The following is a 25,241-nucleotide window of genomic DNA, read 5'->3' as shown; positions in this document are numbered from 1 at the left end:
TGAAGCGTCACCCATCTGCCTTGCTTGGTTGGGTGCCAGTAGGGATGCAACAGTGCTAACAGAAATGTCAGCACCACTGGAGAAGCAGACGCGTCTGGGTACCTGCGCCGAGAGGCAGCCCCCTGCAGCATCACACTGACCGGCCTCACTGGTGCTGGCGGGATGAAGAGTGGCTGAGCACCTCGGTGCATGCAGCGATGCTGCCTCCAGCAGCAGTGTAAGCTGTGCCCATTCTTTAAGGTTGGCAGATGTAATACAGACACGTTTTCAGGCTCATTCTTGTGCCATTTATTTTCCACAGAAGAGATGAGTCGTATCAAGGGATGGTTAGATAGAGAATAGCATTGGGGTTTTAAGAGAAAAAAGTCCTTTTTATGCTTTATTTATTTAAGAATAAATGTGTGGATATACAGAAAAAAATGCATTCTTAATGGTTCTATACAATTGCTTCATGCAATTCAGATTTGTTTGGATAAGAAAAAAAAATCAGATTAGGTTTCTGGTAGGTTTTGGTTGATACAATTCATCCCACCTGAATTTATGTAGTATTGATTACAACATTACTAGTTAATATTGTAATGTTTTTATTTATTTTAATTCCTCTTGTATGTAAAGGAGTACAAACCCAAGGGAGAAAACACTCATCTAAGTAAAATTTGATTTATCTGTCCTATGAGAGAAATTGTACTGTGTGTTTTAATGACGCAAAACTGGTAAAGTTAAGATAAATCCATCTTCCAGTGTAGACTAAGCCTAACTCAGTGGAGGGTACTATGCTGCATGATAGAAACAGCAAGGGCATATATAACTTACTAAATATTTTAAATTTTATGAAGACTTTTTTTCTAAAATTTTGCTTCTTCTCAGACCAGTTATGCATTTTTTTCAGAATAGCTGAGGTATTATAAACATTATAAGTCTGTCTGACACTTCTTGACTGATACAGTTTTAGTTTGCTGCAACTCAAAGCTAGCAAAGAAGAAAACACCTAATAAAATACAGACTGTTTCTGCCTTGGCAGTGGTTAATGTTATTGTAATGTGTCCTTTATACATCCAATCACTTAAGTCCTGTTAGCGCATACTTGCATGAGCAGTTCCTCTGTGTGGTTACACACTTGGTCACTTTCCTTGTTACTTGTATTTTTGTTGTATATTGGTTGATTTATTTTTAACTCAAGAACATTTATAGGAGTGGTAGAGAGTGAAATTATCTTTCATTCACTCAATAACATGCAAGACAAGTGTAAGATACTGCAAAATGCTACTAGAAAATCATGGAAATGGGCCAGTAGCCTGACAGATTGAAGCTGTAATGAAGAGACTGTTGTTTTGTTTGAAATGCATCAGATTTCATATCAATTATATCTTCCCATATTAGCTGCCCTTCTAATTAAAGGAGAAGTATTGAATTGCAGTATCACTGACATGAAGCTCAAGAGCATTTTGTGGACAGGTGGAAGACAGTGCATGGGGAAATGGGTGATGTGGATGGAATGGCACGGAGCTGCTGGTGGGGAATGGCATTGCATTGCAAATTGATGAAAAGTGAAGGTTCCATTGACTTAGAGGCTGCCTGGATACATTACTGTTAAATTATGTTGAGCATAGCTGGGGCACGCATAAGATTTTTTCCTTTTTAAAAATTAAATGAAATAAAATATGTAGCGATTGAGTTAGATGAATCAATTGTAAACCATTTGTTCATTCAGTTTTGTTTTTATAGAACTGCAATATGATGGGTACACATACACAAAGGCAAAACTGGTCTAATACACAATAGTTTATATATAGTAAGCACCATTTTAATTCTAACTTGCAACTGGAAGATGTCTGATAACAGCTTGTTTTTTGTTTTGTTTTGTTGTGCTTATTAAAGTTGTACATAACCTATTGTGATGCTTTGGCAGAGGCGTTATTGGTTTTCTTTGCCATAGAAGTACCTATTACAGTATAGAAAAGTTATCAATTTAGAATGTCAGAAGACTTATGAGACTTTTTTCTGTAAATTCTTCCCTACTGAAAAAAAAATCAAAACTTTGAGACTGTTGAAAATCCTGTAAAACGTAATGAAACATATTTATCTATTTTTACTTAACGTATGGAATTACATGAGTAATGGAGCCCTCATAATCATAATTCAAGCAACTCTTTCAAAATAAGCCAAATACCTATAGAAAAGTTGTGAAACATTGCAAGAACCTTTACATATGTGTTGCAAATGGAAATTTTGCATATGAATTATTAAGCTGTATTTGCAGCTCTATCTGGTAAAGTGTCAGTCATTCCCCCTCCTTCAAAGTTGACTGGTCATCTGCCTGGCTACAAAATTCAGAGCAGAATCCTGTATGGAGAGGAACAGGTACCCTAATTATATGTGGCAGAGAGTTACCTACCTAGGCAATCTCCTTTGTAAGTCACTACTTTTGTCTGTGTTGTAGTGAAAACTATGGGCTGTAATCTGTAAATTCAAATAGGCTACATCTGTACCGCTGGTGATAGCTCCAGGCTTAAATTTGCAGCTGAACCCAAACACCTGGGTGATCTAAGCATCTGGTGCTGTTGTTTTGACGCCTGCAGTGAGCCAGCCAAAATTCCCAGGCAAACAAGCCCTGGATATCTGGGAGGGTATGCTTGGGTATTGCTGTGAGGTTCAGGCCTGGCTCTGCATACAGCATAGAACGAATCACGGAGGGAGTTGGGTTGGAAGAGACCTTAAAGCCAATCTAATTCCAACCCCCCTGCCATGGGCAAGGACACCTCCCACCAGACCAGGTTGCTCAAAGCCCCATCCAACCTGGTATTAAACACTTCCAGGGGTGGGGTTTGGACAGTGCCCTTGCAGGCCAATTGAAACTGTTTTGGTGTTTTTGTGGTCTGGCATTTGATCAGGGATGCTGCCGGATGAAAAATATAGTTGCATCTTTTTGATGTACAGTGGTTGTCATGTCCTGTTTCCTTACATCAACAAACACCTTGTATTGTTTAAAAAATGTATTCTAGTTTTGCAGGTTATTCCCTTTTCATTCAAAACAATTTACATTCTTCTTTGATCTGAGCAACAATGTAGTTAGCTGGACGAGTCACACTGACTGCCTATTCATGTATCAATTTATTAAAGATCACATACTTTGAGCCAAAAAGTTCCATATTTAAGGTATCAGTTTTTCTATTCTTTATATATTTTTCTGTTTCTGCTGTTTCTAGTCTTTATCAAATCAGTGGTTTTAATAAATTGAAACAAGTCTGCTACAATACTGGTGAAATTTTATGCTTAGATACATTCCTGGCTTTGCATGGAGAAACAATTTTTTTTTCCCCCTTTTTTCTTTTTCCCCTTCTTAAATGAAGAGGTTCTCTTTTAAGGAATGGGGGGAAAAAAAAAGGAGCTTGAGTTTTTAGAGCAGACAAATTTTGGAAATATGATGAACCAGGAAGTCACTAGACAGCTTTTGGTTCTTTTAACTGTCAGACAGTATTTCATATAACAGTTTACATTACAGATAATGTTAAATAGCATATGGTAACATTCTTTGGATGAAATCCTAGCTCTAATTAAGTCAGTGACAGAATTCACATTGACTTTGAAATCATGCTCATTGTCTGATTCATAACCATTTAAAAAAATAAATAAATTCCTTAGAAGAAATAGTAGCAAGCCAAAGCCAGGAATGCAATTTCTTTCTGTTCTAGACTCTTGTGGAGTCTAGAGTCTAGGGGGAAGGGAGAGAGTAAACAAGCGTGGAAAACTGGATAGTTTTTACATGGCAAGTAAAAGCCCCCCAAACAGCTCTATAAAGCTGCTTTTTTTTTTTTTTTTTTTTTTTTTTTTTTTTTTTTGTAGTTGTACAGCTCAGCTGTGATTTTACAGCTCTCATGATACAACTTATTTAAACAGTAACAAATATGACCCCACCAGTTTATTTCTGTGTGTAATGTCAAATGTAAGGAATTAGAGATGCAGGTGATGTGCATAAAGAAGAAAAGCATTTTTCTGTGTGAAAGAATTAGATACTTGGTTGACTTTAAAAAGAAACCTGATGCAGCTTCATTTGTGGTCTTCTTAAAGCACAAAGCAACTGTATTGTAAATCATTTCATGCCTTTTCTTTCAGCTCATTCCATACAGCTTTGTAATTAGCTTTGTAAGGGCTAAATGCAGTCCAGATGAAATCACTTGCATTCCACCTGCCTGCACTGAAGCAAACTAGACTATAATATGTGGGAGTAAAGTGATAATATCACAGTGAATAGTCTTTCTGTTCAGTAATGATCATGGGGAATTCTAAGAATGCCCAAAGAAAAGCATCTTTCTTTTGGACAGAGTATATTTGTAGCTTTTAGGAGATTTAAGTTAAAGGGGAAAAAAAATAGTGGCTATGTAGGTTATTGTCTATATGTTAAAAATAAAGTAGAAACCAAAAAGTTACTGTCAAGCTGTTCTAAGTTCAAGTGGAGGATTTATATCATCAAAATTTTGTATTATCAACTTTTGCTTTGAAAATTATCTAAGTATATAGACAAATATTTTATATAGAAACAAATATGAAAACATACACATTTACATTTTTCTGTTACTGTGTTTGTACCTAAGGTCATTTCCTATTCTTGTCTTTGTATCACTCATTTTTGCTTATTATTTGCTTTTCTGGAGCTTTAGGGGGAAAAAAGGGGGATCTTATTCCATACAAAAGCTCCCTGGAATGCTCCTTGATTTCTAGAACTTGCTTTTGTTCAGTTTTCCCACAGAATAGAATATCTGATGATTTTACTCTTCTTTTTTAAATAATAATTTTTAGGCCTTTTTTTATTTTTTCACAACTAGCCTCATGGAAGTGAGGTCAATCATAGGCTTAAATGTACGCATTTTATCAAAGCCTTTCTCTGTTATAATGTGACTTCTCTGCAACTTCCAAGTAGTCTTTCTAGAATTAAATATAATGCTTGATGTTGGCAATACAGAATATACTTTCAGAATACTTCAATACAGAATACTTTGGACCAATATATATATATATATATATATTTTTTTTTTTTTTATAAGATGACGGTTGAAGTACCTGGCTTTTCAGACTTGTGTGATACTGGATAATCTTACATGGCACTGCATTGATGCCCTTACGATATTTGCTTATAGAGGGAGTTTCATGGGAAATGATAGCGTACAGCATTGTAGAATGATAGGATATCCTGAATTGGGAGGGACCCACAAGGATCATGGAGACCAACTCCTGGCTCCACACAGGACCACCCAAAAACCAGACCCTATGTCTGAGAGCATTGTCCAAATGCTTCTTAAACTCTGGCAGCTGAGTGCCATGCCCACTGCCCTGGGGAACCTGTCCCAGTGCCTGACCACTGTCTGGATGCAGAACCTTTTCCTAACACCCAGCCTGACTCTCCCCTGTCCCAGTTCCATGCCATATCCTTGGGTCCTGTTGCTGTCCCCAGTGAGCAGAGCTCAGCACCACTCCCCTCAGGAGGAAACATTGATCCATGAAGGTTTTTTGTTTTTGTTTTTGTTTGTTTGTTTGTTTTTTTGTATGGCATTTTACTGGTAATCATTATAAGATGAAACAGGGTTAGCATAAAATTTGAGTAAGACTTGATTCATACATTTAAATGAATTAGAGCATCATTTAGTTGCTGAATGACAAGCCGTCATTTTAATAGTAAACTTAGAGTTCTTTACCAAAACCATCCTATTAAATGAAATGCAAATCTTAACTGTTTATATCATATAGCCCAACCACTTGCATGAAGAGTATATGTTTGGGGCTCTGCAAGTTTGCATATTTCCTTTGTAGTTCTTTCTTTTTTTAGTATTGTAATATATTTGTATATGCACTCAACTGATTTTCTAAATACATCAAATTGAAAATGTTATCATAGTTTAGCTTTTATTGTTGATGCTGAAAATGTTTAACTTGATGTTCTGAAGAATGGACCTTTTCTTCTCTAGTTGTATATTAAATGTCTGTATATGATTTCATTCCGTTCCAGACAGGATCATTTGACCATAGTGACATCATGTACTTCTGTGATTGTTCATGAACTCCTACTCAAATACGAAGCTTCCAGTGCTGAAATCATTACCATTCCAGTGACATGAAAAAATGTTTAAAGCTCTTTGATCACATACAGCTTCCAAAGGGAATGGCTTTTAAAGTGGGAAACATGACAGAGGTTCAGTGAGAGATGCATGAGCACGTTATTATTATAGATGCATCTTATATGGACTGACTTAAAAATATAGATAGGGCAGCTTTATTTTCCCATATGTGCATGAGTTCAAATAGTTATCTCATGGGAATGGTGAGCCACCAGTCATTGGTCCAGTACCAAACTTTAATGAACTTCAGTTGAAGAAATATTGTTGTGAATAAACCATTGCAGCAGTGTTTATTTTATTTTATTATTATTTTTTTTAAGTCTCACAGTCTCATTCACATGAATACATTCAGAGATGCAAATACTCAGATGCTCAAGGAATTTAGAATAGACAACTTTTTTGAAAATACCTGGAATTTCCATAGAAATCAATGTTTTGTTGCATTAGGAAGATCTTACTTTGAGTGGTGGTTATCAGTTGGACTTCTTCTTTCTAAGAAATCTGCTGTAAGAAAACTTGGTAACCTTGTTGGCTCTGCAGAGGGATTTTTCCCTGTGCCCAGCCTAGGCATAGAAATTGAAAACAAATTGTCACTGTTGTTCATATTTGGTCTGAGATTTTCACGGGAGTCCTCAAGTTCCTTGTGCTGTTTTGCCAGAGGTGACCTGGTGATGGGGTTGACAGTGCTGAAAGCTACTGTTAACAGCCATGACGTGGATTTCTGGGGGAATGAAGTCCTGTCTCAGAGCACGGGGGAGCCACTTGAGATCCATCCCTAAGTGACCCTCACAGATTGCCTGTCCCAGCAGTGTCAGTACCCTAACCTTGTCTCAAAAGGAATAATCATTGAATGTAAATTAAGTATGATTCTCACATGCTTCATCTTGCTGTTCCTGATTAAAATAATAGCTCCCCTTGTTATTTCTGGTTGAAATGTTAATGAATGTGTAGTTACAACAGATTCTTTTTTGAGACAGTATACATTGCATAGTTGAAATCAGTGGCCCTCCTTGTTTACAGAAGCTGGGTATATACGTCAAAGTGACATATTGTATTCAAGTCATAGTGCACGACAGGTTAAAAGAGAAGAACTGGAGAAAGAAAAAGATTAGGTGGTGATAGGCTTCATTATTAGACAGTGAAATGAAAATTTAGAGAAGAATATCATTGCCTTAAAAGATGCAGCTCTTGTACGGGCTGCTGAGTAGGGATGGCACCTTGTAGACCTATCAATACACCAACCACAGGGAAGTCAGTATATGGCCTTTCCACAAAATGTGAGTTACGTGCTATGATATGGCTGCATTGTGGGGAGGCCTCGACAATTGGTTCAGGTTTTGGATCGTTTGAGTTCAAACCAATTGAGGCCGCATTGAACAAGTGGTTGCAGAGTAGCGGCCTTTTGCTGAAGAAATCTGAAGGAGTCGTAATTTGTAGAAACGTGTATGTTGACAAGACCAAAGGCAGTGTTCCACTAAGAGCTTCTATTCATGCATTAGAAATATTAATCTAATTTGATTAATAATAATAAAGCCACTTGTGTCACTAAAATCTACAGCCAGTATCTGGAAGTGAATAAATGCCATTATGTAAATATGGAAGTGGGTGTAAGGCGGAAGGATTAAAAACACACCATTGTTGAGATTTTTCTGGTCAAAAATAACACAAATCTGGCTTGCACAAATGATATGTGGAAATTTAAGATAATCATTTAATTTGATCTCTATGAAACAAAACAAAAGCAAGGAATGAATAGAAAAATTGAAGATAGAATCCTGTTGGAAAGATACAGATAGTTACTGCTTAACTTCATTATCTTTCATATAAGAAGGAATTGTGTTTCTTTCAGTCTTCTTTAAAAAAATAGTCTTCTGGTATACCCTTAGGGGGGAAAATAAACAAAAAACAACCATGAAGTACAGTATATATGGAAGTCATGATAGATTCTCTGTTTGTAACCACGAGGCTAGAATGGACACTTAGAACTCTCCAAAATACCTCGTTATGCTCCAAGCAAGTTATGACAGTCAATGTATTCTTTTTTCATTCAAATCAGTAGCAAAAGGATATGTAGAAGAAAATCTTGTTTTATTCTGACTTAGTAAGAAAAAGGAAATAGTAATAGCAGAAGAAAGACTAGATGCAAAATATACTGCTTATTTTGGGATGGTAGTACTTTGACGTGACTTTATGCTATAACTTCTTTAAACCGTCAAACTACCACCTTCTGAAAATCTTCATAAATCATTTTGCAGCCACCTTTTTCTGTTTTCAAGTTTAATCCTTTAGGACACTAAGTGAGATTTTGGGGAATTATCATTTGGTATTTCTGCTTAATTAATTTCATTGCAGTCCTTCACAGAATTGTGCTAGTCAGAGCACCTAGATCTTCAGTGAATATAAACATATTTTAAATGGTTTTATTTCTACTGGCTGTCATCTATCTAGAGTTTAGCACTTCATTTCTATTTCACATGTGTATTTTCATATTACTTATGGTGCGGCTGCTCTGTAGAGGCAGTTTTGTATCACTCCTGAGTCACCGCTGAAGGAATCAGTGCTGTCTCCAGTAACAAATGATGGGTTTCATCAAGCTGAATTAGGCAGTTACTGCTGTGATAAAAATATTTTTGTGGCTTTTTCTCTCTGTTCCTGCCACATCCTGTCTTACAGAAGGTTCTTTACTTTCTGTGGCAACTGTGGGCTTCTGCTTGACCAGTCTGCCAATCTTTGTAATTCAGTATGGGGGGGGGAGGTTGGCATTTTTCTTGAAATGGCCTTGTGGTTTTGAAGGTCTTCCTCTTTTTACATTTCAATTGTTCTAAAGTGAATGCAATAAATAACATCAAAGACTCAGTACAGTGCCGTAGGAAAGAGGAGTGATGTGCAGCTATCATTTCAAGGCAGAATGAGCTCCCATGAACTCCTAACACTTGAGGCTTCAGAACAAACTTGTTGCTGGGTATTTTGAGATACATGTATATAGATCTAAAACTTGAATCTTTTTGGAGAGGCATGAGAGGGAGTTTGATGCCAAAAACAGATAACTAAGAACATCCCCAGAATCCAAGGACCTTCTGTGGAGCAGAGGGGTGTGACTTTGGGCTCCCAGGATTAGTGACGTGCCTGTTGCTGCAGAAGCAGTGGGGTAATACATAAGCTTCTCTCACTGCTGTGGTCTTGCACAATTTACATTCTTGCAGTGATCTCAAGAGTGGGTTTGCTCATCTGATGCTGGTACCAGGCAGTTGGGCAAGTGCATTTACTGGAAGTGCTGGCTTTCAATAGCAACAGTGTGCAAACAGGTGCTTACTACATACTTTGTCTTTTCAGGTGAAAAGGCTACACATAAGCATGTTGTCTGAGCCTACAGCTGAAGTTAGTGTGAGGGGGAGACCAAGCTAAAAGCCGAGCTAAGTGCATCTGTTCCGGAAGAGTTGTCTCCCTCTGCTCTTTAACAGCAATCTCCTTACCCCAGTTCAGGAACCTCTGTTTATTGACATTGGTGCAGTTTTCTCTGTTGACTCACGTAAGCCCGGGATTTCACACTAGGGGTATAATAGTGGATAAGTCACTGGTTATGGTACATATGTACATCAGCACTAACAGAAAGATCCCTGACACAATAGAGAAGTAGCAGTTGCAAAGTCCAGCAAACAGTTAAGAGTTTCAGTTCATTTCTATGTATTGCTCTAGCTGTAGCACATAGCTGTATGCTGGTTCTTAAAATCTCATCATTTTGAATACCGTCTGTCTTCCCCACATCCATTTGGATGTGATTTTTACTGCTCCTGTTACAACTCTCTGTAGAAGTCAATGTTCTTTACTATTGTAAAGCAGCTTGAAATAGCAGCCCTTAAATCCTTTAAAACTTTAATCCCTAGTTCCAGGATTTTGTAAAATGCCAACTGCTGTTAGCATGCTACAATTAAAGCACACACAAGACAGCACTGAAGAAAAACATGAATGTCTCTGGCCAGCATGAAATAGGAATGTGAGGATGCAGGTCCATGTTGTATTGCTTTGGGTGTAAAGTTTTTGTTTGTTTGTTTGTTTTTTAATAATTCCCTCTCCCAGTCTGATGGCTTTTTCTCCTTTTTCCACTGTTACTTAGTATTGCCTCAATTGTGCTCATACATCTGTTTGTCAATCCAAACTGTAACAATAATCAATGAACTAAGTTTAGAAAATAAGGAAAAAAGAATGTAGGAAGGAAGGATAGAGGTAGGGTTTTGTGATTTGTTGTTTTCTCCTAAAATTATTCAAGTCTCACAAACAGTGGCACAGACACAACAGATGAGTAGGACAGCAGTAGACTGCCAATTTACGTAATTCTGCACAAAAAATGGTAGGAACCCCTTAAAGTGGCTTTGCCATTAGGAAACTAGTGGTCAGCTTAGATTGCACCTGTTGTCAATGCAGTCTCCCTAAAGTATCTGTGTTCCTTGTGTAATTCCTGTGTTCTTTGTATAATGATCTTTGTACATGTATAACGTTATTTGTATGTGTTATGAAAGGTTTAGAGGAAGCTGGCATCTCCCTTATTTAGGATTTGTGAACTTGGATAGACGAACCCCCTTCTTTCCCTACTTGCTTACTACATTTTTTTTTAGGATTTTTTTTTTTTGTTTGTTTTTAGGAATGTGGCTTCTACTAGGTGCCAAATTTAGGCAAACTTGATCATGTATGTTTATCAGCTTGGTCTTCCCAGAAGTACTTCACTGTCATTAGAAACTATAAAGACTAGTATTCTTCAAAAAAAGAAAATAGCACTGCCATTCCCCTCCCCTCCTTACTCCATGCCTATCCAGCAGTATTGTTGTGAATGTTGGCTTTCTTATTAATCTTCCAAATTGTATAGCAGTCCTTCTGTTATGGCAGAAATTACTGCCCTGCCTGGAATTCTACTGCAGTACTTACATTTTTTTTTCTTCAGCAACAACAAAATTTCAATTGTTAGCATACTGTACAGCTGACTAGCTACAGTGGGGACCAGAAAGATTTTGTATTGTTGGTTTTGGCAGTTGTTAGATCTAAACATTATTTTTACTGCATTCTCTTTTATAATGATCGAATGCTTGAGTTTATAGAAACAAATAGAAAATGTTTGCTATTCTAACCTCCCCCGCCTCCCCTTTGGGTGACTGTTCCTGGTCATGTACTAGCAGTGCCATTCACGTTGAGTAGATGGATAGCTGTGTGTCTAACCCCTTTCTTGTTGTCTCTTCATTGATCAAGTCTTCAGGAGCAAGGTTCACTGAGCGCAGAGAGAGATGCAGAGGCCCTGCAGTGGGAAGCAGGACATCTCAGCAGGCAGCTGTACGTTTGCTCATCATGGATTTTGTTTATGTGCGCGCATGTTCAGGCTCTGTGCTTGTAAGGGTGTTGCAGTTAGGGACAGCATGTAGCAGGGGAAATTGTCGTCTGTGTGCTGAATGAGTTTCAGTGCCATTTGTATGTTTGCTGTGATGCTGATTTGGGGAGGGGGAGTAGGAGGAGGAATAACATGTAAAAATGTTTTAAATAATAAAGGACTTAACCAACCCTGTCAAGTTGTACTTCATATCTAACTGTACGTGACCATGAAGTAGCAAATAATTAGCATGAATGTCAGTAGTCTGAAGGGCCCCGGAACAATTCTGTGGCTTCCCTTGTGTCTGGAAATGACTTGGTTGAGTACTGGCAGGCGTGGTATTAATCAGTAGGCTACAGTATGGTGATTTATAAATTATGTAACATGATTTAAAGCTCAGCTTCACAAAAATAAGCGAAATGGATTTTTTGATGTACAGCAGGCTAGCTGTGTGACTGTGGGCCCATTTATGTACAAAATGAAACCTGTCCTGTACTCCCACTCTGTTATTGTTGATCAAGTTAATCATATACTTCAATTTATTATCCTGTAGCTATGCACATAATTCCCATTTGACAGGCCATCTGACAGCATGTTGAACTAGGCCCCACACTGCAATTAGCACCATGTGATGCGGTTAGGCCTCAGTGACACCCCTGTGAATGGTTTATAAATATTGCCAATCAGGTGCTTATGCTTAACACACTTGTTTCTTTTTTACCTGAAGAAACAAGGTTTATAGGAGCAAATGATATTTTTTTATCAGGCTAACTGATGAGATCTGCAAACAAGCTTTTGAACACAGGCTCTTTTCCAGGTCTCTGGAAAAGTAAGTCTGGTAATGCTAATTTGATCATCTGAGTGTTCTGGCCACCAGATTCTTTGTGAAATTGGGGTAGTGGTGAGGTTTCCTTGTGGAATGAAGGATTAAAGATTAGATATCATCTCCCTACTGTTGGTTCTTCTCATAGCACTGCTGGGATCTTTCTTCAGTGAGATAGGCTAGTAGTAGTTCTTTTTTTGTGCCTCAGTTGCATACAAGCATGAGCGTGCTGCTTTTGGAGAGTGTACACGGAAGAATCAGATGTTAAAATGTGTTGTAGGAATGGTTTGTAGAACCCTGAGAAGGAAAACTTTTCTTACCCTTGACAGGCTCACTGTACGTTGCCCAATACAAGAATCCATTTTATACAGGACTAGGCGTTTATTTATTTATTTTTTTTACCTTGTTTCTGTTTACAGAAAAGTTTCGGATAAAATTTCTAATTCCATCTGGAGTTATTAGTGTTGTTCAGCTTTGTTTTGGGTCTGGAGTGGAGCCTGCATTGCTGCAGTCTGTTTATAGACTTCCTTATGGTGATGGTGTGGTACCAGTGGTCTCTGCAGATCTTTAAAATATCCTTAGTGTTTATTACCCTGTACTTCAAAGTATTCCTTGCTTCTTTCCAGAGGTAAACAGACTTCATTGGAAATAATTCTTTAATTTTTAATAGATATCAGAAAATAGTATGAAATTATCATCTGTGGTTCTATCAAAAAAAAAAAAAAGAAACAAAAAAAACAGATATTAGCATGCAGTGTAGACTGCAAAGCATGAAAAATGCGTACAACCCCTCAATGCAGTTGTTAAATCAGATCAAGAGTTTGCATTTGCTTAGTGCTTGTCTAATCCTAGCACTTTGTTGACAGCAAGCTAGCTGGGATTTAACTTGCACTAGGCATGGACAATGTTTGCTTATATAAGGGCAGGAAAAAGAAGCTACAGGTTGTTTCGGCTCCTTCAGCTAATGTGGTATGACTGTCATACGGATATCAAACAGCTCTTGTGCATTGTTTCATGACTTAACATGAAGATGGGGTTTTAAGTTTTAATTTTTCAGAGTTGCTATTTTAACTCATCCCCTTAAAAGTTAGATTTTTCTCTTATCTCACAGCTCCATCTACTGTTGGTGCACTTTGTTAAATCAGTCTCCCCTATCCATCTTCATTTTTTTTCTTAAATTCACGCATACAGCTAAAAGCTGCTTTTGCACTCTTTTTCTACAGGGTCTTCTTTGTCCTTCTTGGTCTCACATAAATTCCTTTGCTACTTTCCTCTTTCCCAAAAGTAAGTGCTGTGAGCACCATCACGATGCTTCTCTGACTGATAATTTTATGTGTTAAGCGGTTCTGTTAATCTGGTCTCTTTGGGTCATGGACTGAAGAATGGAGTGTCATGCATTTAGCCTAACATCTGTTATAAAAAAGCTTCTTATCCATTCACACATCTGATTCTTCCCCAGATTCTTAATATATCATATTCCTGTTGTTTTGATAAATGTTTTGACTTGTCTTGATAAAACGGAGTCCTACTTCACTCATGCCAATTTGAAATGGTTCCACAGTTTTTACCCTGTTCCTTTGATGGTGCCATTGCCCTGTTTACGTCCTCCCCTGTCTTATACATCAAACATCAACTACTCTTTTGTACTTTCAGGGCTCTTTACCTTGATTCTCAGTGGTTTTCACCTCTGTTCTGTTTCTGTAATAAGAAATACACCCTCACCACTGAGCAGTCCAGGACCCAAGCCTTCATTGCTCACTTCTTACGTTCTCAACTCAAGACCTCTTCATACTCCGATTTCTTGCTTCTTCTTGCAGCAAATGGTACTACCTTAATATCTGACAAGCTACATCATTTATCCCTCTCCAGTTCATCACAGAAAATCTATTTTCTTTGAAAATACTGCTGTTTCAAGACCCCTGTGTGACCAGTATTATCTTAATTCCAATTCTTTACCCCTTTAGTTTAGCAATGTGTGCTATCAACTTTTCCCATGAGCTGTTTCGGACACAGAATGTCTTTGGTTCTGTTTTGGTACAATGCTACACAAAATAGTGTGCGGTGTATGATTGGGGCTCCAAGGTGGTGTAGAAATACAGATGATACTAACATATTCTTTCCAAATATTTTACTTATAGGAATTTGTGGGTGAAACCTGGCAATGAGGTATGCAGGGTGGTTAGAAAATGCAGAAATGGATGTGCAGAAGGATTGTGTTCCTCATTCTGTAAAGCATCTCTTGCTCTTGCTGTACTCAAGTCCTATATTACTGAAGCTTGTCATTCTGAAGTGAAATCTTACCAACTTTATGTTGCTCATCTAAGGAACACATGAAATGCAAACAATTAAAATCAGCTAGCGTTTATTCTGGAAGATATAAATGTGGCAACACTGTTCAGCTGCTCCTTTGTGATGATTATTAATCATTCAGGATGCTTTATGAATTTTAAACACTGTCCTGGCACAATGCAGTAGGGAATGGCATACTTCATCCAGAGCTTCCAGCGCTACCAGCCTGGAACTTATCTTATCTTACTAACTTACTAACTTATCTTTTTCTATGCAAAGACACAGCAAAAACTTTCCAATAAAAGACTTAGGTGTCATAACTGAATCCTGTTCTTAAGTATTTATCTTGATACTATACTTTTGTGAACTGTGGGAGGGGTGTGTTTTTGCCTATAGTGAGATTTAGTAGATGACACCAGGTTTTATACTGAACTTCTTTTTGTTTTATTGCTTCACAGAAGGAAGAGTTTCCCAGCACATCAGCCTAATTAGGCTACTGTTTTTCCATCCGGTCCAGAACTACTTTGTAAGTTACTTGTTTACAAACTAGAAATTATAAGTGGAATAGAATTTGCAAATTCTATTCCTTGTGCCCTCCTTCCTCTCTTTCTGTCTCTGAGTTTAAGCTTTCAGTCCACTATTGTATCACTCTTTTAATCAATTCCCTATAGATTTACATGTATATGACTTGGTTTCACATACATTATCCAATAATCAGTAAGAATAAAAGTGATTATGAGTGAGAGAGAACAGGGAGGCTGTTAGTTTAGCAGTTAATTTCTGGGTTTTATGTGTTTCACAGTGGTATTGGCTTGTAATACTTTAAAATCACAGCCTGCTGCCAGCTTTATTCTGTTTTTCTGGGGAGTTACTATAGCATGTGGGCTATGGGCTGTTGCTACTGGAAAACTAGTGACTGGTAAATTCTGAAGTAGCTGATAGTAGCTGATAGAAGCAGTATTTCCACAAAAAGAGCCTGCTTACTTTGTGACGAAGTAGACAGGGATTATTACCATGTAGATGACCAACTTGTGAAGAGGAACTTCATGAAATAGCAGGTGGAAACACATTTCTATATAGCAGGGCTGCCCAAGCAGCTAGTGGGATTCCAGAAGCACTCCTAGATTGCAGGTCACCATAACAAAACCATAACGTAGGTTTGGCACCTGCCTAGCTTTTGTTTGGTTCATAGTAACCTCTGTCTCATTATAAAATCAAGCCAACAAAAAGATCAGCTAGATGTTCCATCTAGTTCTTGCTCTTCCTAAATAGGAGACATCTTCATTATGAAATTTTGATCTCTGTTGCCATGTGTGAGTGTCGTGCAACATTGGCAACAACTGATAGCTGCTGTGGTGCACAGCATACAGATTAACAAGAAATACTGGATATGTGTCCTAAATTGAGAGAGAGGTTTTTTGGTTTTGTTTTGTTTTACATCCAGTCTTTTATTATATAGGTCAACAGCTATCTGAGATTTCAAGCCCAGTGGAATCCCTTTCCTCCAGTCACAGGAGTTGTCTATAATCAGCATTACTCAGTTTGTTGCTACCTTACTCCGACTCTTTACAGCCTGCTCACTTTAGGAGGTATATGTTAGAGTGTGATGCCAAAATTTTTCACTGTAGAGATATTACATGCAGTACACATTTTAGGATCCCCTTAAGTTCACTCTGGGAGATGTAAATGACTATTCCTCCAGACAACTCCTTGTGATGCACCCAAATGTCTTGCTCCTTAAAGCATATCTGTTTATCATGGGAGCCCACTGCTGCGCTCTCTTAAGTAATCTATTAAATCCTTCTGAAAAAATTAGGGTGATGTTCCAGTGATAAACTGCGACACACTGTGGAGCTTATATCCACACAGTGTGCTTATATCCTGTGGTGTGATGGTTCATTATCACCAGGGGCTCTGGATCACCAAAGCAAATCTCACTGCAAACACTGGAGGAAGTTTGAATCTTTCTCTCTTCTGTCAATACTGGTCAGTCAAATTTGTGCATACCCAGCAGTGAAGAAAAAGGGTGGACTATTTGGTACAGGCATTACTCAAACTTGCCTTTTTAATCCAAAAATTTGTTTCAACTCTAGGCCAAACAACTCAGCATTTTCTGATCTCATGTCCACAGAAAATATGGAGCTGGGAATATACCAAAGGGTATTGCTCTTTTTTTTTTTTTTTTTTCTCTTTGCTATTGGATATGATTCAAGTATTGCTGTTAATGCTTAAACTGAATCTGTTTATGTTGTTATAAAGCTTAAATAAGTGATAGGGGTAATTGAAAAATGGTATCTTTTTCCTGGGAATACAGCTAGTGCTAGGCAGAGCTTACTAATACAAACTTGAGAAATTGTGGGTGGATGTTGTATTCCCAAAGGGTGAAATAGTTGACAATAGCATGGCAACTGACAAACAGCAACAGAAGTTTCTTTTGGCATTCATATGGGTTGAAGAGAATACATGCTGTTCAGAAATCAAGTGGATAATGAAGTACTGAGCTATGGTAGAAAAATATCCAGGCTCAGTTCAGAAAGCTTTTGTATTGTTAGCTTCAGGCATAGTGTGGTGCATGGGTATATATTTCCTAAATGAAAATGTGTCTTTATTGAAATTTCAAAATACCAAACATGATCAGGTTACGTTTGGGCTTCCTTTTAAATTAGTGTTATTTAAGAAGTATAAACCAGTATTTCAGTATCTATTATAGGTGTTATTCTGTTTATCTAAAAACAAAAGAGCTGTAGCATCTAAGTCCAGTGCTAAATCTCTAACAAAAGATTCTGTGCTCTATGAGAGTTTATCTTAATCAACTGTGTTTGTATTCTGTAATTAAGCCTTATGATGGTTTTACTGGCTTTGAATATTTTGTGTGCAGCTCAGAAGCCTGTTTGAACCTTTCTCAGAAATATACGTGTTGGTTTTTTGTGCTGCAAGACTGAAAGTTTAAAAACCTGCATGTGAGATCCTTGCAATAAGGCAGCTATTAGTGAACTTTCTTTTATGTAAGTACAAGAGTGCACAATGGCTGAGATCTGTTTAGTGCAGAAGCTTGCTGAAAATATTGGAAAAGAGCTTGTATTCAATGAGCTTTTTTTTTTTTTTTTTTTTTTTTTTTTTTTAAATAGGGAACATTTACAACATTTCTTTTTGTCTGTTGCTATGTCTGGTGTTTCCTGCATTATAAAATGACATGGTAGCTTTACAACAATTAACAAACTCCTTGCATTGATATGCCCTTGGTGCTTCAGTGTGAGTTGCCTAGCAATGTCAGGCTGCCAATACAGACAGCTTTTGTCTTGGAAGGATACGTATGTCACCTTTCTGTCAGACGTTACCTCTTTTGGTCCTAAATCCATTTCATAAATGCTTAGAAGTTCGGTAGTCTTCTGTGTGTTTTTTTTTTTTTTCTTCTTTTTTTTCCCTGCAAGTTTTCTTTGTTACAGTTAATTGTTTGAAGACCAGAATGTGGCATTTTATTGTGGTCAGGACGAGTAACAAAAGCAACCAGGGCATGCAGTTTGTTACAAAAACTTGAGTAGCCCTTTGTGAAATTTAACATGAGTTGCTACAAAAAAAAATTACCTGCCCTTTCTTTCTGTTTATCAAGTGTATCGTACCTTGATGTTCTGTGCTACAGGCAGTGTTTTGTATTCTGTTTGTAGAGCTGGTGAAGTCTAAATGTTTCATAAAAGCCTCATGGGGAGCAGGAGCCAAGCAATTTCTCCTTCATGCTAGTAGCAGGGTTATTAAGGCTTCATAACTTTTTACTCTCAGAGGTAGGAGCAGGGGAAAAGAAGGTGGGCTAGCTGTGCAGAATTAGGGAAAACGAACAAAAAAAAAAAACATAGAAAACAAAAACACAAGCAGAAATTTCTTGCTGCAATTCTAATCTAATTTACTGAGTCATTGTGCTGGCTGAAAGGTTTTGTGTTTTCATGTTGCACTATGTTTCGATGGTTCTGAGGCAATCATAAAAATGAAGGGAAACCTGGAGGAAAAAATACGGAGATAGGTGTAAGCAGCAATCCCACTGCTGTCCCTCCTCAGATATCCATGCCTAGGTTCCAAGGGTGGAAGTTTAGTCAGACCTAGCAGATCAGATTATATATCTGTTAGCACGGGTTCATGTTATTTAGAGCTTGTTCTTATGAATGTAATAAATTGATTATACAAACTCATGAAAGAAAAGCCCACCAAGGAAACCATTTAACATAAAAATACTGCCTGTGGCTAAAAGATTTGGGGCACCAAAATGCAGAAGAATGTTCTGAGAAAAGTATAGGTACACACCTGGTCTGATCAGGTATGTTCCCCTAGGTATCACCTTACGGCCACCATTGGTGGTAAAATTTTTATTAGGCCTTGTATGATCGTTGTATTATTGGGTGCATATGCCTTGAATAGTTAAATCCAGTGGTTCGTTGATTCTCTTCAGAAATTTAAAATAAATAAATAAATAAAATGCACAGGTGACGTTATATCCTTAGCAAGTGTAAGGCACAACATACACCAGACTACAGGGAACTCCTAGAGGAAGCAAAAGGCATTTCTGTCTAGCATTTACTTTCTTCTCCTCCCATGTTGGACAAGCTTTGTTTGTTACCATCCTGTGGACTCTGTAATCAGTAGTGAGCACAAAGATGGGTGTATATTTGGTCCTTCCAACAGTGAGAAAAAGGTAAGAGCCGATTGTGCCCCCTCAAGATCCATGCTTGTAAAACTGGCATCATTCAGCCCTAATGTTTTGGTGAATTCACGCCTGCTCAGCACTTCAGTAATAAAGATGCCACTATGCAGGTGCTGTGTTATTTCTTCTTGTTAGTTGGAGGAAGGACAAAGCCAGAGAGCATGTGGCTTTGGGCACCTTAGGCTGGAGACTACAGTCCAGCAAGATGTTCATCAGATGTCTACCTCTCATCCTCTTTTGCGTTTCCCAGGTAAAAGAGTAGGTAGGCAAAGGGCCTGACGTTTATGCAGCAGGCAGAGAACTTATTTGATGATTAAATGAAGCTTGTGCGGAGACAAGTGCTAGCAATGACTATACCCCACCATTCGAAGAGCTATGGTTAAGACCTCTGTGATCTGTCAGATTGGTTTCCTATAATACACAACAATGCTACTATTTGGTGGCATGTTTGCATCCCCACAGAATTGATGTGGACCTCTCTGTAAATACGCTGTCAGTCTCTAGTGGGTCTCCAAGCACTTAGGTGCTTACCCATTAACAAATGAACTCATAAATTCAGATGGTTACAACATACACGTTAAATTAAAGGTATCAGTCAGCAGTCGGTCATCTATCAAGTTCAGCCCTTTCTGTCTAGAGCATGTCTCCAAGCTGCTGAGGTACAAAAAAAAAAAAAAAAGAGAAAAAAGAATAACAACAACAAACATCCAAATCCACATACTTGACTGTATAGCTTAGATATTATTAGCAATCGGTGATGTTGCTTGAGTTAGTGAGCCTTTAACAACTTGGTCTTAAGATATTTCTGTTGTGCCATAGTACTGTACTATATAAAACCCAGCTATATAGAGAGCCCCAGGATTTCATTGGGTTTGAAAGAAGACAAATATGCTACAGAAGACATTTGCCGTCCAGAACTGAAACAGACTGTGATCACGGAATGACTTGGAGGAGTTAAAATTGGGAAGGTCAGACCTAAGGAAGTAAGGGTGTGGTTTTCTGGAAATGCCTAAGTACTTGCAGCTGTAAGTGGAGGTGCCTCATTTTAGGATTGAATCCTGTAATTTTCTGCATGCTTGTTCAGACCGTGAAAATGAATGAAATAAGTGGAAATCCTTATATACCAATTCAGTTTTTTTCTTTTGTTTTCTTTTGCATGTCTCTCTGTTCTTTCACATCTCACAGAAAAAATTATATGGCAATTTGTTTAGTTATCCTTGGAAATTCGTAACAATGACTGATTTACATTCAAGAAAACAAGTTTATTTAGTGCAGCAACTATGCAAGGCTCAAAAGTCTTTTTTCTCAATTTTGATTTTCTGAATTTTGGTCCCTAAGAAGTCTTGTTATTTCTGTATGTGTATAACACATACTGCCTGTACATATACAAATGCATATTTTCTTCATAGAAACAATTTGTGTATGTGGCTTCTTGCCAAGAGAACAGCTTTCCTGACACTTAGTGTATCTACTTGTCTCTGTCAGTTTAACTCGGCAGAAAACGTTTGCAGAGGACCTGTTTGTAGGTAAAACACCTCTGAGTAACAATTTGACCCTGTGTTTGGGACATTAGTCGTGGAGGCTGGCAGTGTTAGCGTGGAGAAGGAGAAAGAAAAACCCAACACAAGCCATCTGGTTGCACTCCATTTAATGCAGGCATTTCCCTGATGACCCCCCAAAGTAAATACTAATAAATGTTTTTAGAAAGTTCTCTTTGCTCTACACTGCTCTTTGCTTGTAGAGAGAAATGCTATGGAAAATAGCATGCTCTGCAAATCTGCTCTGCAGATATACAAGTGGATTTTCAGGAGGTTAGTCTCCTAGTTATTTTCATCTTCTAACCTTAAGTAAAGACATATCTTTCGTTGTTGTTTTTTTTCATTTGTTTTCAGTCTGCATCTTACTCCAGAAGTAGGTGATCTTTGAATCTATCTTGGACTCAGCTGGAAAAATGTTTCAACTTTTGCATGTTCTGATTATCAGGAAAGAAAGCTTTATTTCATAGCAGCCACGGGAATTGTAACTCTTCAGTTGTGCTCACTGGTGAAAATGTACAGCCAAAAATATGAGATATAAGATCTTCTGCTGGACTACTTACGAGTTGATCTGGGATGACAGAGCCTATTTCAGGCCAACAGTCATTCTAATGTTTCCATGGAGATTAATGATGTCAGAGGAGCAACATCTGAGTGCAGTTTGCTAAAAAGCAAGGCTATATAATGCTATAGTTGGGAAGTGTCTTTTTGTATTTTTGTAAACTCACAGACTAGTAGAGCCCGTTTTCCCGGTGGATTGCAATTTGGTTTTGATTTGTGTTGACTCTCAGCTGAAGTAATGCTTCTGCGATGTGGTTGTTTTCCTGCACTTCACCTCAGTGCTGTAAGTGATGATTTCAGACTCTGAGATTGTACCATCTCATATACCATCTGTTTTAGCTTTGATTGCTGTTCTCTTTGCTTGCATATTTTGTGTATTCTCAGATAACCTTATTGAACTGTCTGGTGTTTTCTGCTTGCACTGAATTGCTTGTCTTAAGGGTGATGCCTAGGTTTCCCTGTGAGTATATTTGCAATGCATGAGCACCAAAATTAGAGTATTTTACTGCTCTTGAGTTTTCTGAAACTTAGAAGCTGCCGTGAAGGATAGTAGGAGTAAGAGGGGGAAATGTGGCAGAGGGAGAAAATACAAAAGTTAAAAGCCTAACGCAGACATGATTTAAAGCTAAAATTTGACCCTTTAGAATTTGAATGCTGTTACCATTGCCTGAAGTCTTATATAGATTAAAATGTCACTCTGCTGTGGAGAGGTTACTGACAAGGAACCATGCATTAATAATGGAGACATAGCATTTTCTAATGGGGGACTTATGAAGGGAGGGAGTAGGAGATCTCAAGGTACCTTGGGACCACTGAAATTCCTGAATAGCCATTCCTGAGTGGGAAGCAGGCCATGCAAGCAGTGCCGATTCCTCATTTTTGCTTAGCTGTCCCAGTTCCACAGCTGTGGCTTTGGTGTGGGTTATTTGAGGGGTTCTTGTAGTTAATGTTATCAAAAATAAATAAATAAATAAATCAGCAAGCATTACTTAAATTTGGTCTTTTTTCAGACTTTAACAGAAAATGGGGAAGAAAAGACAAAAAAAAAAAAAAAAAAAAAGTCAAGATTTTATGCTTATTTTAATTCAGTTTTATTACTAAGCCACCTGCTGCATCTATAACAGTTACTTATAAAAAGGTGCTTGTGCATGCATGCACACATACTGAGACACAATCAGAAAACAGTCACAATGGCAAACAATGTCAAGTCTCTGCTTTGTCTGTTTTTTTTTTCCAGAAGGTTATTCAATAGAGAACAGTCTGTTCCTGAATTTGTACTGTGCTTCAGTCACCATACTTACATCTTGTTTCTTAACTGTAATTTTAACAGAAATATCTTTTGCGTAGCGGGGAAACACCAAACTATGTAAACTTGCTTTTATGACTTGCACAGATTAGCAAAACATACTCGTTTTTTAGAGAAATTATTTCTTAGAAAGCAAAGTGACAAGGTACCTCAGAGCTTAGATCCTTTTATGCCTGAGTTCAGCAGAAAAGGAATTTCGTACCTCCCCCTGCCATTGGCCAGTTTCTAAATTCCTAAAGTGCAAAGCTTACACAGCAGGAGAGTGGTCTACTCTCATACAGACCGACTGATAGCTCCTTCTGAAAATCAGGACCTGTTAATACATTCCACATGTTCTCTGTCCCATTTTTTTCAAATTGATTATTTTGAAAAGCTAAGTAAGCCTATCTTTATTTTGCAGGAAATGTTTGGTGCCATTAGGCAGCAATGCTGTTGAAAAGAACAAAGCTGGAACAGCTTTTGATAATGTCCTCTGAGCAATGGCCAATTGCTGTACAAGTGATACAAACAGGACTGTTTGTTCTCACTGGGTGCTGAGCACTTGAAAATTCAGGCACTTCACTCATGAGCCTAAAAAGGATTGAAATTCTCTTGAAGCCTTAAGTATTGAGCAGCTTTGAAAATCTGGCCCTCTTTGTGTACTATGAAGTGTTACATGACTCTTGGTACAGTAAAGCAGTTATAAGTGTCTGACCATTACCCAGAGGGCTCAAGTTTTCATTTATTTCTTGACCTAAAAAAGGGAAAATCCTGTTCTGAGATAATGTCCTGCGCAGCAATATAGTGGGTTACTGAGTTTCATACTTGGATAGCAGGAGTTACCACGATGTGGGAAGTGAAGCCTGGGTGAAGCAGCTACAGGCTGTAGTCTTGTTATTTCCTGCAAAAGATTAAGGTTTAATGAAATGTGCTGTAATCCATAATGGTGTTGAAGCACCTTTGTGATTGGTAAACAGACTGAGGAACTGTGGAGTAGAGGAAAGTTATGGAGAAAGAATATTGTTCCATATGTTTTTAAGTACATTCCTGTAGGAGAATAATTTTTCACATCTACTGAGTCATGCAGATGGTTGCATAATTGATTGACATTTTATATGTGAGTATCCTCCCATCCATCTAAATTCCTCCCTTCACACAATGCCTTTTCACTCAGTTCTGTTACTAGCATACCATGTTTGGCAATGTTTTGGTATGCAGAGTTTACTTGACCAAATACAAAGTTTATTCAAATAAAAATCAAATAGAAATTAAATCAAATATAAAGTCATTGCCTGACAAACACAGAGATAGGAATCCCTATGCCTGCAGCAGAACATAGCATCTTGTTAAATATTGCTGCTTTTTAGTATTTTGCTGGGGAAAAAAAAAAAAAAAATAGTCTGATGTCTGTTTCCACCTCCTTGTCCTCTCGTGACCCGCCAATGTTTCTCTTCTCTTGCTTGTTATGCCGGTCGCTTTGGCAATGACAGAGCCTTGTACAGGTACTGACCTCTGTACCTCTACTGGTGGGCCGTCCAGTATCGCGAGGCACCTCACCTCGTGGGAATCCCCGAGCTTAGACAGAAAGAGAAGAAAGGGGAAAGTTTCCTCCCAGACCAGGCTGACAAAGTCCTTCAGTGTCTGAGGGTTTTTGTTGTTGTTGTTGTTTTGGTGTTTTTTTTTTTTGTTTGTTTGTTTTGTTTTGTTTTGTTTTGTTTTGGAATTAATATCCCTTTTCCCCGAGAAGCAAGAAGGATTTTTTGCACAGGAACCTTACAAAACTGGTATTTAAAAGGTAAATGCATAAAGCACAGACTAGAAAGGAACATCAGTCTGTATTAAGCTGTAGCTGCATCAGATCTTGGTTGGCAGGAATTAGGAGGGGCTATAATTGTAGGAATGACAGCTAGGACTTACAGAGTTGTATGTCTCACATGAACAGCCCTAAACACGAGGATCATAATTTCTCTTTTTCATTTTAGAGGAATGAATGCTGTGCCCTTCAAGCCCAGCATTTATGTATGAAAGTAGACATTTGTAAGTGCAAATAGCTCTGCAAATAGCTGCATGGCTGACTGTTTGTTTATTCGCAGCACAAATGTCTGCATGCAGTTTTGCAGGTGCAGCCAACGCTTGAACATTTTTCCCATGCTCTTTGGCCATTGCGTCCTTTAGAACAGGGCCCTGTAAGTTGATATCTGATACTCTGTTTTGTTAATTTTGGTATGCCACCGTAATAGTGTGTGTTTGCTGCTTGGCTTTTCAGTTTTAGGATCAAATAATTCACTTAGTCCAAGATTTTCATATTGCCTACATCATGAAAGATCCAAAAATTAAAAAGTCACCTGTTACTTACATACCCTTAAGAAAGTAGCATTTTAAATTAAATAGTGGTTGGTTTGTGTTTTGATGTAGTGGCATCAAAAAGACTTGATGTGCTAATATGCTCTTCAATTTATAAATGGGTGTTGTGCTTCTGTGTCTTAAAAAAAAAAAAAAAAAAAAAAAGTAAAAGGGTTACTACTTAGAATTTGTTTGGTATTAGGTGTCTTGATAGTACTCTAACATATACAGAACCAGAATGAACAGTCCTTG

General features: G+C 37.9%; 1 protein-coding gene across 4 annotated transcripts in view; it reads left to right on the top strand.

Annotated features, from left to right (window-relative positions):
• PLCB4 (phospholipase C beta 4) overlaps window positions 1–25,241 on the top strand; it is a 204,901-nt gene that overhangs the window by 58,590 nt on the left and 121,070 nt on the right. For 2 of the 4 annotated variants that reach the window (XM_082757588.1, XM_082757585.1), the window contains exon 3: window positions 15,034–15,101. The exons of 1 other annotated variant lie outside the window; for it this stretch is intronic. The gene's annotated coding sequence lies outside the window, so the exon portion shown is untranslated. Of the gene's footprint in view, window positions 1–15,033; window positions 15,102–16,709; window positions 16,736–25,241 lie in introns of those variants that run through there. One more of the 4 variants, XM_082757587.1, reaches the window with a different exon arrangement.

Source organism: Aythya marila (genome assembly GCF_965140915.1).
Source record: "Aythya marila genome assembly, chromosome: 3".
Taxonomy (NCBI): domain Eukaryota; kingdom Metazoa; phylum Chordata; class Aves; order Anseriformes; family Anatidae; genus Aythya; species Aythya marila.
This window is presented reverse-complemented; position numbering and strand designations above follow the sequence as displayed.